The sequence below is a fragment of the Acipenser ruthenus genome, chromosome 9 (genome assembly GCF_902713425.1).
Source record: "Acipenser ruthenus chromosome 9, fAciRut3.2 maternal haplotype, whole genome shotgun sequence".
Taxonomy (NCBI): domain Eukaryota; kingdom Metazoa; phylum Chordata; class Actinopteri; order Acipenseriformes; family Acipenseridae; genus Acipenser; species Acipenser ruthenus.
In genome coordinates, this window is record NC_081197.1 from 10,067,236 (window position 1) to 10,086,916 (window position 19,681).

Consider the following 19,681-nt stretch of genomic DNA (forward strand, 5'->3'; position numbering starts at 1 on the left):
ACAAGTCTTATTGAAAACTTTCATTAACTAAATATTTAAGCTCCTACCGGCACCAAAACTATTGTTCTGGTAGTAAATAAACCCAATTCTGATACATAACGCTGCACCGAAGTTCTTACCGTTGTTGGCTGGATGGAGTGCGTAGGGTTTAGTCTTTCTGCGGTGCAAAGGGTGAAGAAACTGCGTTCCTGTTGTTTCCATGTTGGCTCGCGTAGGTCTACAGTTTAGCATACAGCGCTGCCGCCATGGTAGAGCCAAAATGGCGTCAGTTTCACGCACTCTTCCGTCAGTAACCGTGGGTGTGCGATAATCTTATTGGCTCAAGATGTTCCGAATTGATGTGCACGCTAGCCAAGCGGGTTTATCAGAAATCTCAGTCCTGCCAATGAGTGCCATGAGGGCGTAACATGTTTGAAAGTGTACCAATATGACAGAAGGGGAGGGTTGGTGCGCTTGCAAAGGTAGGCTGCAGTGCGTGTGTGTTTATTGATGAGATGAAAGAAGATGGAAGTGAGAAATGAAACAAAGTAAGGAAATTTATTAAAACACACTAAAAAAAAAAAAACGTGTGTGGGGGGAAAGAAAACCGGGGAAGATTAAAACACCGCCACCACTGGAGCAGGAACCGAGGAGGGGGTAGAAGGTAAGAAAATAAGAGGAAGGGGGTGGGTGTTAATAAAGTCTCTGTTTTAATTCTAAGAGCAGAAATGTCTGTTATTCCAGAACATTTTGGGGAAAAAACTTTTCAACAAGTATCTGATAAGCGTATATGTATCCACAGACAGCAATAATAGCCTACATACGTCATTTTGGATTCAAGATGAAGGTAAGTAGAAGAATGTTTAATTCTAAACGGTGCTTTTCATTTGGGATAGTTTACAGTTATCTCTTAATAGTTGTACAGTGTTTTAGTGTTCTGTGGTTCGTGTAGATTATCTTGCGTAGTGTGAGGTGTATTACTTAAAAGTGATGCTGGACTGCCGGGGAACTGTAAATGGCTGGGGAAAGACTTTCTCAATCTCAAAATAAGTTTATTGTTGAATTATAGTTGTTATTGTATTTCATATCGTGTATACATTATTGAAAAAAAAGTAATGCATTCGGTCTATTTTATGCGGTACTGTTTAATAATGTTTAGATATGCTGATTATGAATGGGAACCTTTTTTAAAATATATATTCTGAATATCGATTTCTTATCGGATTGTCACAGAATTTTGGGATTTGAGATAAAACCTTTACTGTACGGTGTAGTTAACCGAGTTAATATCAAGCTTACATTTACTAACATCGCAAATGCAACAAGAAAGAAACACATATTGTTAAATAAATGTTAGTTTAGACGGAGAGATAAGGGGGGAGGGAACGTTTATTAACTGTATGTGGCCGATTCTGACGGTTTTCGCTTGTATGTATAGTTAGTGCGGCAAAACTTTTGTTCGCTTTTAAAACCAGGAAATCGATACATGGATACTTGTAAATTTAAAAGAAAAACTAACAAGAAAATAATAATACAGTTTGCTATTTAAAAAAAAACAAACAAACAAAAAAAAAACATGGTCTGTGCTTTCTCAGGGACGAAGCAAGGCTCTCAAAAAATCACAGGCGCAACCTGCAGAAAATATAAATATTTGCCATCTGCCACAAATGTTGTTTTATATTCTAAAAATATACAATACTGAATCTGTTGCAGCGTCTTGATGTTTTTGGCTATCAATTAATGTATTAGTACAGATTAAAATTGGAAGAATAGAAACGGTGAAGAAAACAAGACTGTCTCACTCTGGAAGATTTTGGTGTCATGCGCTAATTTGTCTCCTTTTTTTTCTCTTGCCTGGGTTGAGGGTTTGAAATCCAAGCTCGATTTTTATTTATTTATTTATTTATTTATTTATTTATTTAGTACTGCGTTTTATTTATTTTTTTTTTTTGGGGGGGGGGGGGGGGGGGGTCATGAAAATAAAGTGTTACAACAGAAGAACAAAGAAAGCTTACAGTGCAGGTCTGGGAGGACAGGCAAACGTGACATGTAGGTTTATGTACCTTATACAGCCTTGCTTAAAAGGTATAGGGTAGATATTGATGTTATATCGCGAAATGATTAAGTAAGTTAATAAGAATATTTAAATCTGCCGCAACGGTCACAGTAACTTGCCAGTATGACTAACCCGACATGACACACTCACTGAGCTCCCGCACTATAGCAAAAATGCTGACGTATGGAGGACCTTTTAAGTATGGTGCTATATTCATATTGTTAAACGAATATATATATATATATATATATATATATATATATATATATATATATATAGTTTTAATTATTTTAATCCAAAGCCGTAATATTGTGAAACAAAACTTATTTGCATTTTTTTGGTATTATACTGAATTAAATTGGATTATAAAAAGAGATGTGCGTCGTTGTTTTACTATTGTATTTTAAATAAATAAATATATTAAAAAAAAACCACTGATCAGACATTAAAATAATATATAAGGCCCACAGGTATATCCCATCTTATGTGCGTCTTGAAGAGCCTTCAGGATCGCGGTATAACGGTGAGCACTGACCCATTTTCTATGGATGTAAGATTAAGTCAGTTTGTAAAAGTCTGACATGCAGTTCAGCTTTAGAAATACGGGTTGGCTACTGTCAAACCCTGCCTGAATCAAAAAGAGGCACGCAGGCGATTAAAAAAAAAAAAAAAAAAAAAAAAAAAAAAAGAGTGAGTTTATTAACAGTTGAATTGTCGGAACCATCACTTGCATTAATATAAAATATTTCTAAACAACAAACTAGGCTAATGACAAGCCTCTCTATATACTTTTCTTTCTTTTGTTTGTTTATTTTTTCCTGCCTTGTTATTGCTTCCAGGGATACTGTGCATTATTACTTAAATAACCATGGCTGTGAAAGGTGGTAGCCATTAATAATTACCCTGCATTTTAATATACAGTAGAAGTTTATGTATAGGTTCACTTTGCCAAAATACGCAAAAAACATAATATTTTGCATAATGCTGACCCTGTTACATGTATATTTTACTTTTTAACAGCAGACAAGTACAGAGACCTTGCTTTTTAAACTGTAGTGAGAAGATAACCTGTTCTTAAAGAAACAAGTTTTATTTATAAATAAAATACCAGTAAATGTATAGATACAAACTCCTTAAAAGTTAAGGGATTATTAGGTACTTGTTTCATTCCAATTTAATGAATATTATTAGGTTTTAATTGAGGGGTCAACCTTTAAAATATGTAAAACATACACTGACATTATGTTACCCTTCAGCTGTATCTGTGATTAAAGGTGTGGATAGGTAACATGCAGTGGGCTGAAAAAGAGAACACAGTTAAAGACTTTCTACCAGGGTAGCTGTGAAGCATATACTGTAGTTTATTTTTAGTATTTATGAGTTTGATTATTTTGTAAATTGTGGAGTACTGCCCTCTGGCTTGCAAATATTGATTATTAACCATGGAAGTTATTAGGTAGATGTTTTTCAAAATATGAAGACGTGTTTTATACTAAATTTACATAAATGAGCGTTCTTGCATACTAACAGTTGTATTCTCCTACAAGACCTGTTTATTTCCACAGCTGCAAATTTGCAGACACATTGTGTGCTAGTTCTGCTAATTTATTGATCATTATTAAATAGGTGGCAATGTAAAAATAAGATATACATTAAAATATTATACATTAGTGGACATAATATAGGTAATACAACATTTTTTTTCACTGTTAGTTTGATTATAGAAAATATTTATTTAATAACATAATTAGTGCATTGATCCATGGTAGCAGATTAATTTTACAAACATCCAAAATGGTTAATTGGAAATTTGATTAATTTATATATATATATATATATATATATATATATATATATATATATATATATATATATATATATATATATATTATGTATTACCTATGGCTCTAATTACAAAACATACTTTTTTAAAAGACACAAATTATTTAAAGGTGACAGTTTTAAAGCCAAAAAAAGCAATTACTATAGGCTAATAGTGTAGGTATTTGTGTCCTTAACTTTATCCTAAGTATTAATTAATCAAACACATTATCGTAGGGCCAATTAGTGCTCACTGTTAGGATTAACGTATGTGTCCTGTTTGTTCTGTAGGGATGCAGAGTTGTTTTAATGTACATCATTCTTAATGTGCTTAACCCTATGTGGATGGAAAACACTCAAGTGTGGTGTGGTCAGAAGTGCAGGTGACTAGGAAGGATGAAAAGGTTCATTAGTGCCTAGAATTGCTTTGGTACCACTGATGACATGTGCTCCAAGGAGTTAGTGTGAATTTATACTGAACTGAATTTCATCTACATTGCATGTTAAATTTGCCTATATGGTAAAGCAAGCGAGATACATAAATACAGGTTTACGATGTGCATCTTTGTTTTCTAGACTATGAAAGGGATTGTTTGGGTTTGAACTTGCTATTTTCTTGTGCTAATTTGGGCTTATTTTGGTTGTACAAGGATGTTAATTAAGCTTTGCTTTTGAAAATCCGCTGCCGTCACATGCTGATTTTATATTTTCAGTACAAAAACTGTTCAGGCAAAATTTAACCAGTTTTGACCTGTGACCTGAAATTGCTGCCCAGGGTTCTCCCCAGGAATTCTGTACAGCCGGGCGGGAGAACATTATAGCGGGAGCCCTTTTAATGGAATAATAAACTTGCCTTACCTTAAATATATAATAAGACAAAGAATTTCAATAATGTGTTGTCTTTCGTTGACTGTATCTGGTTGCTCTTTTTTATGTTCTGCATCTTTTTCATTACTATTTATTATGGTAAATTACCGTGCTTATGTAGGCACTCTGCGATTTGACTGGGGAAAGATAACGTAAGTTTATTGGAGTTCACAAAAAAATCAAAAACGGTTCATTTTACTTCCTTTTTAGCTTAATTATTGATCTTATTTCTTTATGTTAAGTTTTCAGGGCATTTTGTTAATGCACGGCCATTTTTGTTTTTCACTGTTCTACATTTTTTGAATGCAACTATTAATTTTAACCATTTTTTTTTACACAACGGTACTCGCACAACACGTTTGGTCACCATCATAACTGTTGCATGAAACTGGAGTGTAATCAGCACCTCTGCACTTAAACATTTGTATGTCAGCTGACAAGTGTTCAGCTGATATCCCATCATGCCTTTTTTCTTAAAGGCGTACAGCCTCTATACATAAACCCCAATATCTCTCACAAGCACCTGGGTACATATTTTTTAATAAAGTAGCCAGCACAAATATAGTATTAGATGGTGGATTGCTCCGATCGCCAGCTTATTTTGAAAACCCTCCATTCATTGTCACTATTTTTGCTTTGAAAATAATTGGTTATTTTTTTAGCAGTCATTTTAACATTTTAGTCTCTCAAAGTGCTTAACACAGAAAACCCGCCCCTACAACTCTTTGATTAGTTAAATGTTGTGTCAAGTAACACAGCTGTCATGTGGTTCCAAGAATTTTTTTTTTTTTCACCCAAAAGTGATCTAGTCTGCTAGAAGCACAATCAATCCTTATTGTTAAAGCCACAGTAGCATCTGCATGATGGGTAGATCGGGTTTTTTTCAGCCTGGCGGCGACAGCCACTTTGCCGGGCGGCGTCAGGCTGAAAAGGCCTGGGGAGAACCCGGCTGTCGTATAGGTAATTTGAGTTTTTAGGTTTTTGCATGAGATAAACAGCATACTATTTGATATGTCTGTATTTGGTACACACAGCTGTATTCTGTGTTTCTCTCATTGAAGTTCCATTACAAATAGTGTCCCGTGGAAGTTAACCATTTCACTGCCACATTGTTTTAACCTCTGTCTATGTCAATGAAACAGATCACCTGCTTTGAGATAGTGTCTTCCTATTTGGTAGACAACTTTCTATTAGACTTTTTACATTATAATGGCGTTAAGGTCACACCAGGCCAGGAAACTAGAGTCCTATAACCTACATTACTTTGGCCCAGGGGTTAGGCGGCTTTACTTGTTTAAGGTAAGGTAGTCATGTCTTAATGTAATCAATATATACTGTAAAAAAGAAAGTGGGACTATGCAGTTGGAAGTGAGTGTCTACATGACATTTCATGGGTGTTTGTTATAAAAACAATACAAAAAAAAAAAACATTTAGTTCGACTTCAGCTTTACCTGGTTTATACGGAATTCAATAATCCAACAAATTTAATCCCAAAATTAAAAAATGAAAAATAAAAAATCCTTAATAAATAATTGCGTTTTGCCTTTCATGCTGTAATTTAACAAAATTAAACCAATAACCTGTGTGAGGACTGGTCTAGAGAATCTTCTGTCAATGGAGCAGCGCGGCCTCCACACGGAACTTAAAATAAGTCAAAGACGATTACCCAAACTGATATACTGTATAACACGATGATCAGGCTGATCGCCTGATCATCGTGCTCGCTAACCGGCTGTGCTCCTTCCAGACAATCGTAGCCAGTCCTGGCTGATGGCTGGTTGGTACTGCGCATGTGCATGGTGGATTTGGGCGCTTACATTTCTGAGAAAGAGCATGGCTTCAGCCCAGTAAACAGATGGGATGAATGGCATTGTTGAGGTGCCAGTGTCACGTGAGAGGGGAAAATGAAACGCACATCACCCAGAAGATAAGCACAATTCATTAATACGAGACTGGGGGTTCAACGAGCAAGCAAACACTTAACCAACTGCCCCTGGTATTTCTCCTTTGTGTAGGTTCATAATGGAACAAAAACATGAAATTCACACGACAGATTTCTAGATTGACAGTTTGACGCTGCACAGCGTATTGTTAATGTGTTTTTCCCGCGTCCATAATAAATCACTTTCATTTTTTTGTAAATTAAGTGGTATTAAGTTATTATGTTTTTTTTTTTGCTATCAATCAGTCATTTTATCTGATATATCAATTTTAGACTGCATTTGCCAGGTTAATTCATTGACGTTGCTTGCAGACAGTGATGTCGTGTGCTGGGAACGAGTGGAGATTAGAAGCAAAACACAGAATACTTAGTCACACGCGACTTTCTGATCTGAATTAATAAGCTCTAAAAGTAAGATTATAACTTAAATAAAGATATTTCAGTAGCCTTGTTAAATGTAATTCATGTAGCCTACATACTCGCCATGCTATCTTTTTACAGTGGTACCTTTCTGCCAATTTGGGTTTCTTTTAGGGAGAGAAATTCTTCTTCCAAATGCAAATTACCCTATCAGTAATAAAATACGGGAGGGTATTTTTAAATGTCTGTCAGAGTTCCAATTTGGATTTGCAAGGCGCCTGATATTGTGCAGCTTTCTGTGTTTACAAGAAGTTTTTAGGTTGTGTTAAAGTACCGGAAACAAAGCAAAAACCCAGGCATATTGTATACATTTAAAAAAAAGAGAGTGCTTTGCAGTACCCATGCATTACTTGTTAAACATTTTTCTGACTTATATATTAAAAAAAAAAAAATGGAAACACTTGGGGAAATGAGGGACACCAAGTATATTGAAAGCAAGGGCAAATAACATCCCAGCATGCTTAGGGTCATGTATAAAACTGCTGGACAAGCCTGGTTGCCTATAATTATTGCTAGCATGGCATGGAAGAGGAGACCTCAGTGACTTTGAAAGAGGGGTGAACAACTGGGAGCAACTGCAGATCAATTGACTGCAAATTTCAACCTGGGGCGGGAGCAGCCAGTTTCATCAAAAACAGTCCGCCGAGAACTCCACAGAGCGGGATACCATAGTGGCCCAACGCCCTATTAAGTGTTTCCATTTTTTTGTCCACTACCTACATATATATATATATATATATATATATATATATATATATATATATATATATATATATATATATAAGCCAGATTATACGCTTCTTGTAAAGGAGCCAGGCTCTTTTGTACAGCGATATAGGTGCTATGCTTTAGTGCGAGAGGTCCCGGGTTCGCGCCCGCCCTCTGACTGTGTGTGGATTGCCTCGCCCTGTGTGATGTGCCTGCCTTTGTTAACCGGGGTTTGCACACACACACACACACACACACACACACACACACACACACAGACACCACTACATGGTACGGCTTTCAATCTTGTTGCCATACAAAAAAAAAAAAGGTTTTGGTCAATTTGCACAGCATTTTAGCGTGACAAGGCGATTGACCCATCCTTTTTAGTCGTACCAGGTTTTGAATGTAGAGAAACGTGATGATCATGTATACCAAGTGGACCAACAATTTTATATCTTCAAGTGGAGAATAAGTGGGAGTTTTAATTATGTGCTCTGTGAACTATGTATAGAGGGTACAAATATCAAGTGGAAATCAAAATATATATATATATATATATATATATATATATATATATATATATAACCTATGGTATATATTGTAAGGTGTGGCTGGGTGATAAACATAATGACCTGTTTTGATGGAAATTGGTTTATGGCCAATTTCACAAGAACAGATATGGGAATAGTTAAGGGGCCCTATCTTATTATAAACAATAACAATGACACCCTATTGATAATCATTATAATTGTAATGACAAGAATTAATCATGTAGTTATAAGCAGTGTTATAATCGCTAACGGAAACTGAAATGGATAAAAACGGGAAATAAATGATTTCCTTAACAATATAGAAACTGAAATGGAATTTAGAAAAAATCTAAAAAATAAACTTAAATAGAAATTAACACAACAAAAAAGAAAGAGAAATAATAATAATAATAATAATAATAATAATAATAATAATAATAATAATGCTGAGTGTGATTTCCGTTGCTGGCAAGCAGGGTATAAATTATTATTTTAATATCACCATGTGTTATTGGGTGATAACTGGTAGTTCAGCCCATTTTGCGTATCAGAACTTGTCTTGTTACACATGTGTAAAACAAAACAAAACAAAAAATAGTTCTGTTCCACAGTGCAATCAGTTTGCTTCCCACACCAACAACAAGCGCTTCATTGTGGTTTTCATAAGTCATACAAAACAGCAACAGAAACACAAATGATTGACAAAGTGAAATCTATGAAACTGAAACTAAAACAAGAATTATCGTTAAAACAAAAACAGAAATAAATTGATAATAACATTCGTAACTGAAATAACGCTTTAGAAATTGAAACCACAAGCCTACATGGCAACACACTTCCTATATCACGAGGAATGTGCGTGGTATGTGCTCGCTCCAGTATGTCTCATTCTAATGACAATGGAGAGAGAGTTTGGAGATTCTAAACTGCATGGAAACCACACCACTGTGTAGGCCTACATCATCATGTGGTGTTTCATTGATACATGGAGTCAGCATATTACTGAAGTTACTATTTTTTGGGTGAGATGTTGGATTTCTTGTATGATTTTGCAATGGCACTACATGTTGCAAGGCATAGGCTTTGAGAAATACATAAACATGGTGCCCTAGTGTTTGAGAATCACGATCATTGATTTTCTCAATTGATTCAACCCGCTCTCCAGCCGGCTGCATTAGAAACTCAGAACCGTGGCTTGTAGACTGCCTTCCACTGCCACACAGTTTGATACTACAGAAAGAAACTAAACAAAGCAAAAGACCAAAAATCAGTTGATATAAAAAAAAATAATAATAGGCCTAAATAGCCTACATTTAGCACAAGATTTCAGAGGGGAGTAATACAATTGGGATGCTTATAAAAATAAAAGGCCATGATCATAAACCCTACCTATGGCACAACATTCGAAAATCTTTTATTTAATATTTTATTTATTTAATTTTTTTTGTTTGTTTGTTTTGCAGATTTTTTTCATTCTTAGACCCCTAAGCAATTTGGACAGTTTTCAAAACAATTGTTGATTTATTTTTAAAAATACACAGTTTTTATTGTTATTATGAAAAAAGGAAATATATTATTTCAATAGAACTTAAATAACAGCAATTTGTTTACAATTGTAGCAACGTAACATTTTTTTTTTCCAATGGCAGTATTATAAGAGTATAAATACATATTTTTTTATACAATTGCAGCATTATAACAATGTGGCAAAAAGTCATTGTGCAGTCATATCACTTCTTAGATTTATAATTTTATCAATGCTGACGTCTTTATCTGGTACATATACATCAGAAAACTTGTAAACATTGTCAATTTTCAGTCACGTCATATACAGGGCGATTAGAAAGTAAGTTTACCACATCAACGCACCATGTCATTGATGTGTTAAACTTATATGCATTATTATCTGTGAAGTGTAGGTACTTAATCAACAGAATAAATCAGTTGTTTTGACCAGTACCAGTCCTGACAAGGTTTCCTTACAATCCCTTGTAACATCAACAATGAAATAAATACCCTCATCTCATTCTCTGTACTAGGTGTCAATTTTTAGTCGGCGAATGCAGCTGTGCTTACCTATGGATTTGTTATTTGTTTATTTAGCATCTGACAGCAAAAAACAAAACTGCAGACTATAGTAGCATATATTCTGCCTCTTGATTTAGTGTAGCACGTCGAGAAGAAGTGATAAACTTTGCATATAACCCCCTGCACGTTATTCTCACGGGCGGGGCAAATTTGGACTTGCGCTCGACGTGGAAATCGCGGGATAAGTAGCTGGGTGGTTAACCCAGAATAATATTTATGTGGATTGGCATTTAATCAGTCACTGTCTGTGTCAAAGATCATTAGTGGTCTAAGATGCTTCATCGGTGGTGCTTGATTGTAGATTTGGACCGTACCTGTATGGTTGAAAATACAATTGGCACCAAAGATGGTTTGAATGCTGTGTATAGGAGTTTACGAATTAGTCTCCCAGCCAGTTGGTGGTGCTGTCTCCTTTTCTCTCGCTGTTGCTGTGCTGGAGGTTTGTCTGCTTGCTGATGCTGTTGTCTATTGGGAATCAAAGTTGCCAGTGCTTGAACAGACCATATTGTGCCAGGTTCATACTCACTGCTGTCATTTTTCGTAACGCAGGAAATTAAATTTGCCAGGTGTGTGTCCAGCTCGGACACAGATATTTCTTCTGGATTAATGTGCTCTCTGATCTTCGTTAGATAAGATTTTACCAGAGCCAATTCAGATTTAGTTTTCTGGGATGTGTGCCCATTTTCTTGTCGACTAATAAACGTTTTTCGAGGGTCTGAAAACGGGACAGCATGTTGAGTTTGTGAGACAAAGGTTTTTGCTTGAGCTAATCTTAATTAACACCACTAATATTAGCATAAGAACCTGACAGGGAAAATAATACATTTCTAAAATCCTTGGCATGATGACATCAATTCTGTCTTTGAGCCAAAGTAGGACTAAATCTTATGTTGCTTTATGTTGCATTTAGGTTTTATGGCATTGTCACCATTTCTTTCTTTGGGTTGAAGAGTTGGCTCTATTTACTGTTTAAAACGTGATGCATAATTTGAAACACCATCTAGTGTTCAGCCAGGGTATTTTTTTTTAAGTTTGAAAAAAATTCGCCACCTAGTGGCTCTATTAGGGATTTTTCACAAATTAGTTGAACATTTGATTAAAAAAACAATAATAATAATGTATTAGGACCCCACCTAAAACAGCCTCCTCTTGTTTTTTTTCTTGCATTCTTATGTTACGAGTAGATCTAATCTAAACCAGGAATTACTTCAGTTATTTTCATTTTTCTGCCCCCTTTTTCTCATAGCTTTTATGTGTTGTTTACTAGTAAAATACAATTTTAAAATGGAAAGGCTTAGTTAAATGTTTATTACAGTTTTTTATCAACTCTTTCAGCTATTTGACGTCCAATCATTTTTTGGTAAAAGCAAAATGAAAGTTTAAAACCAAAAAACTGGCCTGAATTTGGGTAGCCATGGGAACAGGATACCATTTTACACACATGCAGTTTTTTCAACTGACAAATAAGCTGAATACAGTGTTATTGCATCACTTATAGTAATGTATTATACAATTAGACATACAGTAGAAAGAATAAATAATGTTTTAAGAGATATTAAACTTTTTTTATTTTCCTGGTACCCCCATTGTCGCTGCGTTTGGTTGTAAGTGGCAAAGCTCATGGTTTTTGAAATTTGAAGTTATTTATTCAAAATGTCTGCTTCAAAGTGACTGTGATGTTTGGTAGCATTTTAATGAGCAAACACTTCTAATTAAAATGTCATGTAGATTTATGCAATGCCTACAGCTAGAACTCCGTTCTGGTGGCAGTCCCCCAAAAACATACACAAAGTTCTCGTTTAGTATGCTGGTTTATTATTGCACATTACTACAGTATGATATTCCATGACTGTATGGATAAGGCCCTTGCACTTGAATTCAGTGAATATGCCGATAGAATGCAGCAACAAAGTAACCAGACAAACTAAACTAAAATGAAACACTGCATCTGCTCATAGAAGCATCTAATTTAAAGCATCTTCTAGATATTTGTACTAAGGCTCCAGGCTGTGGGCTACAACTCCCCTTTGAATCCAGGTGCTTATTTTAGTAAGCATGGTCTTCCTCAAATTACTATCAAGTTGGTCCATGTTCTCAGCTTTGCACAGTTTACTGCTTATTCCAGTTTCACAAAGGTTCAGGACCTCAACTAACATTTTATTAGATTTTAATACTTTTGCATTTGGCTATTATTGTCAGTTTTGCATCATCATTAAATGTTTTTTATATTAGGCATAAATTAGGTTTGCACAGAATAATTCAACAGATGCAACAGACTCGTAAACCTTTCTTCAGCTCAAAAACTTCCAGCTTCAGCTTTTCTTTTCTTTTTTTAACAAAAGGGTTAGTTTAGGGTACGCAGGCATGTGTGCTAGTACTAGCACCAGCACCTTTCATCAAGCCATTTAGAAAGAACACCGCAGTTATCCCTACTGCGTGCTGTCGGCATAAATCAGGTGAGTCATGTTGTAACTTTTGATTTGTGTTACTATAGTACAATTATCAAGGGATGTTACTATGAACAATCTACATGCAGAAGTGTGTGCAATGCTCTCCCTAAAATGTTGCCGGTTTAGTGCTGAGACCTGCCAACACTTTTTTCAAAAATGTTGGTTTTTAATTTGGTTTTGTCAATATCGTTCGGTTTGAAATTTTATAAACGTTGCATCCCTAATGGGCCTAATTACAGGACATCGAGTGTACAGTACATTTTTCTATATGATTTACCACACAAAGCCTATCACAGTCCACATGTATGGAAAATATATATATATTGTGAACGACTCACCCTCACTCGGGTTCGTTGCCCCTTTAAGAATACGACCCAGACACGAGAAATGGATTTTTTCCAGCGCTCACGCGCTATTTTTTTAATAATCACAAAATAAAACAAAACACACAAAATAAACACCTAGCTCTTCTGAGCATTAACTACACACGCAGGAACCTAACTATCACAGGACGGCTAAGCCGTTTCCCTGTTCCACAAAAACTTCACCACACAGGTTTGCACTGTACCTTTCTCTCGGGACTGCCGGGAAGCAGAGCACTCCTTTCTGCCTCCTTCCATTCAGCAGCCTCGAGCAGACTGTTTGCTCTCTTTTTAAACCCCCGCACCTGGGCTTAATTTCCAATAGCGCCCAGGTGCGGATGACAATTAACAATAAAACAATTACACCAACACCAATCAAAACAGAACACAATCAAAACAGTGCATTTCTCTCTAGCAGGGAGGTTTTAACCCCCTCCCTGCTGTTTCTCATACCCCGCTATGTTACATATCCCCCCCCTTGTCTTTACAAGACACAGGCCACGAGACGGCCACCTCCTCCCCTAAAACATAACCACCCACCCTCAAGTCCATAAATGTCCTTTCTTGCCCTCTTCCACGGGCAGGCTTGAGGGTGGATCGGTCCCCGTCCCGGCTCAGCCAGGTAAGGACCGCGCACCGGCGACAAGGGGACCCAACGGTTCAACAGGGGCGACCGGAGCGTAGACCGTGGCACTGGAGGATGCAGCAGTGGGCAGAGATCTTCCCCTGGGAACCGGCGCAGTGATGTCCGATCACCCAGGGGAAGCGAAGCAGCGAACAGGGGGAGCGACAGCGACGTCTGGCAGCAGCCCAGCGACGTCTGGGTGCTCGGGAAGAGCGGAGCAGGGACCCAGGGGAAAAGCTGTGGCCAGTGCTGCACACTCCTGGGCTCAAGGTCCAGCGCAGGAAGGTCCGGGAAGACCGGCCGGGTGTCCTGGAGCAAGGGGTGAGGGACTGGACGCAGCGGTGCCGGACTGGACCGTAGGGGCGGTGGTCGGGGCTGTGGTGGAGGTATACTTTTCACCTCCCCTCTGGGCTCCGGAAGCGGCGGCTCCTCCCCTCTGGGCTCCGGAAGCGGCGGCTCCTCCCCTCTGGGCTCTGGAAGCGGCGGCTCCTCCCCTCTGGGCTCTGGCAGCGGCGGCTCCTCCCCTCTGGGCTCCGGCAGCGGCGGCTCCTCCCCTCTGGGCTCCGGAAGCGGCGGCTCCTCCCCTCTGGGCTCTGGCAGCGGCGGCTCCTCCCCTCTGGGCTCTGGCAGCGGCGGCTCCTCCCCTCTGGGCTCCGGAAGCGGCGGCTCCTCCCCTCTGGGCTCCGGAAGCGGCGGCTCCTCCCCTCTGGGCTCCGGAAGCGGCGGCTCCTCCCCTCTGGGCTCCGGAAGCGGCGGCTCCTCCTCTCTGGGTTCTGGCAGCGGCGGCTCCTCCCTTCTGGGCTCAGGAGACTGTGGAGCTACGCTAGCCTGCTCCCATTCCAGGATTAACCGCTCCAATTCTGTTGGCTCCCTCCTTTTCACTGGAGCCAACCCCATCTCTCTCTCCCATCTGTCCAGCTGCTCTATTTGCGCAGCAGTATTGCGGTTAATTCGCTCAATTAACTGTTCAATGCTCTCCATTTCTAGGGTCGTAGGGGCGCCCACACACTCTGCCACCATATGTGAACGACTCACCCTCACTCGGGTTCGTTGCCCCTTTAAGAATACGACCCAGACACGAGAAATTGATTTTTTCCAGCGCTCACGCGCTATTTTTTTAATAATCACAAAATAAAACAAAACACACAAAATAAACACCTAGCTCTTCTGAGCATTAACTACACACGCAGGAACCTAACTATCACAGGACGGCTAAGCCGTTTCCCTGTTCCACAAAAACTTCACCACACAGGTTTGCACTGTACCTTTCTCTCGGGACTGCCGGGAAGCAGAGCACTCCTTTCTGCCTCCTTCCATTCAGCAGCCTCGAGCAGACTGTTTGCTCTCTTTTTAAACCCCCCGCACCTGGGCTTAATTTCCAATAGCGCCCAGGTGCGGATGACAATTAACAATAAAACAATTACACCAACACCAATCAAAACAGAACACAATCAAAACAGTGCATTTCTCTCTAGCAGGGAGGTTTTAACCCCCTCCCTGCTGTTTCTCATACCCCGCTATGTTACAATATATATATATATATATATATATATATATATATATATATATATATATATATATATATATATATATACTGTGTGTGTGTATATATATATATATATATATATTATATATAGATTTAACTGAACAAAAGTATAAGTTTCCTGCCAAAATGCAAGCAGAATGTGCCTTTGGCAGAAACGGTGAAAGGACACATTTGACCACTTAACAAACTAACGTGCAACTTTTTGAAAAGTATATGCATTGCGTAAGCAATCCACTGTAGTGTTCCCTGGCATTCTATTGTTCTGTATTTAATAAAAAGCGGTTTGTGAAGTTAAACTGAATAGGCATTAGTGAAGCTGTATAATTATAATTTATATACAAATTGGTATGATACTGTTTAATTTAGACCTAATGAGAAAATGTTCTGGAATGTTTAAATAAGCAAAGGATTAAATAATATTTTTGCTTTGTATATGTAAAGAGCAAATAAATTCAAGAAACCTTGCACACAATGTGTGTCATCTTTAATTTCATACCTAGGCCTGTATGGTACTCAGTTAAAAGATTACCCTGTGTAAGCGAAGTCGTCATATTTTTGTCGTATTACCTGTTTCTTTTTACAACTAGAAACAAAACAACCACAAGGCCTGATTGCATAGTTTACTGTATTGTCTGTTATATTATTCAGTGTGCAAGAAATGACATTACATAGGCGTAAGGTACTGCAATGCTCTGTTGAAATTAAACAAGACAAATAATCAAATTTAGCAAATACAGCATTAAAAGAATAACCTATAAAAAAGTTACAGAAATGGGACAATAAAAAAACAAAAAACAAAAAAAAACGCTGTTAATATACTTGGAAAAATAATGTACAGCTTTTCTGCATACTGGTCCACACAACCTTATTTTTTGTGCATATTATTTATTCAGACCAACATAAAAGTGTGAACTGTATAATATGGAAGGATGATTCATGTAAACTTTCAAATATGTATTTATTCAAAATCCAAATATAAGTCATAGTTTTCTCCAGAAATAATACAGTTTATTTTAGTAGTTTATTTTTGTATGTTTCAGTGTTGACTTCATTTGGATCTAAAGTATTATTTCTTATAGTTTTAAAAGAGCACGTTGCACCTGATGGATTTTTTTTTCTCCTACCACAGTTTGTAAATAGTTTGTGTAGGCCGCATATGCAGTGCAGCCAAGGATTTACAGAGTTCAAAGGCTCACAGGAAAGTTTCGGAAACTGAAACCAAATCCTGGAAAGAAATCTGTGAACTCTGTTCTGCTGATTCATGTTTTAGTTTATCAAGGAAGTGATTATTAAAAAAAAAAAAGTTTGCCAGATGTTGTTTTTATTTATTTATTTATTTTTTTATTTATTTATTTATTTATTTTTAATTTTATTTATTTATTTTTATTTATTTGCAGATTAAAAAAAAAAAAAAATCCCCTGGTGAGTAATTTATGACTGCTCTATACTGTAGTGTTGTGCTGTACCTTCACCACAAGGATACTGTTAGGAGCAGAAGAATGCTAGATACAGTAAACATAATTTGAATACTACATGTATCTACTTAACTTGTTTACAGTGTAATAATAACTTGTGTTAACAAACTTTTCGTTTTATTGGCTATGCACCTGTGTATGTCTCATGCCCTTTTTTGCATCTATTTGCATGTTTCTTTGCTTATGTTAAGTAATTAGCACTTCAAGATACTGACTTCATACCTGGAACACCGCTATATTATATGATTCTTTTAGTTAAGGTTGATTGTGGTTGCAGTACAAGAAAAAATTGCCATTTTGTGGCAATTATGTTAAAAAAGCTGTATGAGATATGTGTCAGCGCCTCAGTTTGAGGTAGTGACATTATGTGCAGAGTTATATAAACCTTTAATGCTAAATGAGTTGGTGACTAAAACATGTAAATGTCACGTACAGTACAGTGTTACTGTATCTTCATGGGTCACACTTACTATCTCCCATCGGAAGCAAGGGCCGGATTAACCCGTCACGGGGCCCTAGGCAAAGATACATTTCTGGGCCCCTATCTTCTTGTATGAATAACAACAAATATATGATTATGTATATATTAGCTTAACTCGCGCTCCACCAATTTGCAAAAGGTATTGTTTTTGTTTTGAAGTTATTATACATGGTTTTGATCAGAAACAGTCAATTGAACTGAACTGAACGATTGCTGAACGGCTAACTCTGCCAGAAACAGTTCAATTGAGGGTGGTGTGCTAAATACATTTCAAAATAAATTTGGAAAAACCTGAAGCCTACGTCAAATCCCATAACAGAGCTTGATAATCACCTTTCACGATTTACTGAATAAAAATACAACAGTTCAGATATGAACAACAGTACCATGCTGATTGTTATCCAATTAAAAATAAAAACATGATACTTCTATATAGGAGGGTGCTCAAATTTTTGGCCACTAACTGTAGGTCCCCCATAGTCCACATAAAAATAAATATAATAAACAAACACACCTGCAGATAGTCAAATCAGGTCTGCCAACCTTGTCATTTTGTTTTTACTGACATACAGATTTACAGTGGCCTTTTATTTTATTTATTTTTTTTACTGACTAAGGTCCTTCAAGCCTTAATGGACAGTTGGCAACCTTCAGTCAAATGCAGTTTAACGTGGTTTACTTCTTTCTCAATCGCCAGTTCAACAAAGGCAGTGCGCTTTTCTTGCTTTACTGTTGATAGGAGGTGTTTTTTGATCCGCTTCGTTAAAGAAAATTCCCTTTCTTCCGGGTCGGGATAATGTTTTCAGCGGTACGGGGGTTTCAGCACTGATTTGTAAAAATATTTCTAATGCCCCTCTTTGCCGCTTGTATTCTCCTTCTTCCTGTTTCTCGTGTTTACACTTTGCTGCACATGAAAGAGACATTGTTTGCTGTATTCAAGCAAAATCAGACTGACCTGGCTGGAATGTACTCGTGTCACCGCGCGAAAGTGAGCGAGACAGTAAGTTCAGGGTCAGCCACTTAGATTTTGTGTGAACGCAAGTGAGATACACTGCCTCGGTTGAAATGTCAGTGAGTGAAGTTCTTCCAGTTTGCTCGTAATTCCGTATCTGTTTTAAAAAAAAAACAAAAAAAAAACCAACATTTTCGTTTTGGGCCCTAGGCAGGTGCCTAGTTTGCCTATGCATTAATCCGGCCCTGATCGGAAGGCTATAATAAATATATATTTTTTTGTATTTCTAGAGAACTGGTTGTACAATTATGATTACATTTGCCAAGGTTCTTCTTGGGCACACGTTCTTGAATGTGTGTAATATTTTTGGAATATATAAATCTGGAGAACTGCTTGTCCAAATGTGATGAAACTTACCAAGGGCCGCCTTTACTGAATAAGCTATTCAGTGTACCATAATCTCAGGGTATATTAAGGCAGTGTGTCTGGTCTGTCCTGTATACCACTTACATTTTAACATGTATCTAGATGCACCTTGATAATAACATTCTTTAGTTATTGAGTGCATCATAATCTTGGAGTACATAGAGATGTCCGTCCAACTGTCTATCTCTCCGTCGCTTTTAACATGCTAAAAAAGTACTTAATTGGTGTGAAACCTGGACTAGACATCAGAATCCCGGGCTATGAAGGCTTTTGTCCATCTGTCTGTCACATTTTTATATCCGTATGAAGTGGATCTGTTGGTGATGTTACTGATATTTAATGATGTCATTTACAGCTGTTGCAGGGATGAATTGCACTGTTAACTTTAGGGGTTGCAGGTCAAACTGTATTTAAGCTGAGAAGTCTGTGATGAACATGTAAAAGAATAGACTTCCTGGACATACATATTTGAATTTGATTCAGCATCAACAACATGGCTTTATTTGGATATTCTTTCAGAATTCAAGCACGTGAAAAATCATTGTTTGTCCCAATCATTGTTTGTCCCAGCACTAAAACTGGTAAATACTTTAGAGCCTGGATGGTTGACAAAGCTGGTATCTAGACCAAATCATGATTGATGATCATTTAACAAGGGGTGTGCCAGTTCATTGATTAGTTCTCAATGTAGAGAGTTAAGTGGAATATTCCATTGCTGGAATATATACAAACATGCACCATATGACCTAAACTATGTTTATTAATATTTCAATAATAGAGTATCAAACAAAGCACTGTTATGGCATGTTGGTAACTGTAGTTTTGTAAATAAAAAGGTTGCATAGGATTTATTAATGTCAAACTCACAAATGTGGAAACACAGTTACATATAAAATCACTTGCAGGCTTTCGCTCTCCTTAGCACCTTTATTATTATTATTATTATTAT

General features: G+C 37.3%; 1 protein-coding gene across 6 annotated transcripts in view; it reads left to right on the top strand.

Moving 5' to 3' along the window:
• The first annotated feature begins 424 nt into the window (after nt 1-424).
• Nucleotides 425-19,681, top strand: part of LOC117406039 (zinc finger and BTB domain-containing protein 20) — a 146,529-nt gene continuing 127,272 nt past the window's right edge. For 3 of the 6 annotated variants that reach the window (XM_059031083.1, XM_059031081.1, XM_059031085.1), the window contains exon 1: nt 426-643. The gene's annotated coding sequence lies outside the window, so the exon portion shown is untranslated. Of the gene's footprint in view, nt 644-781; nt 827-19,681 lie in introns of all 6 variants that reach the window. The other 3 variants (XM_059031084.1, XM_059031082.1, XM_059031087.1) reach the window with 2 other exon arrangements.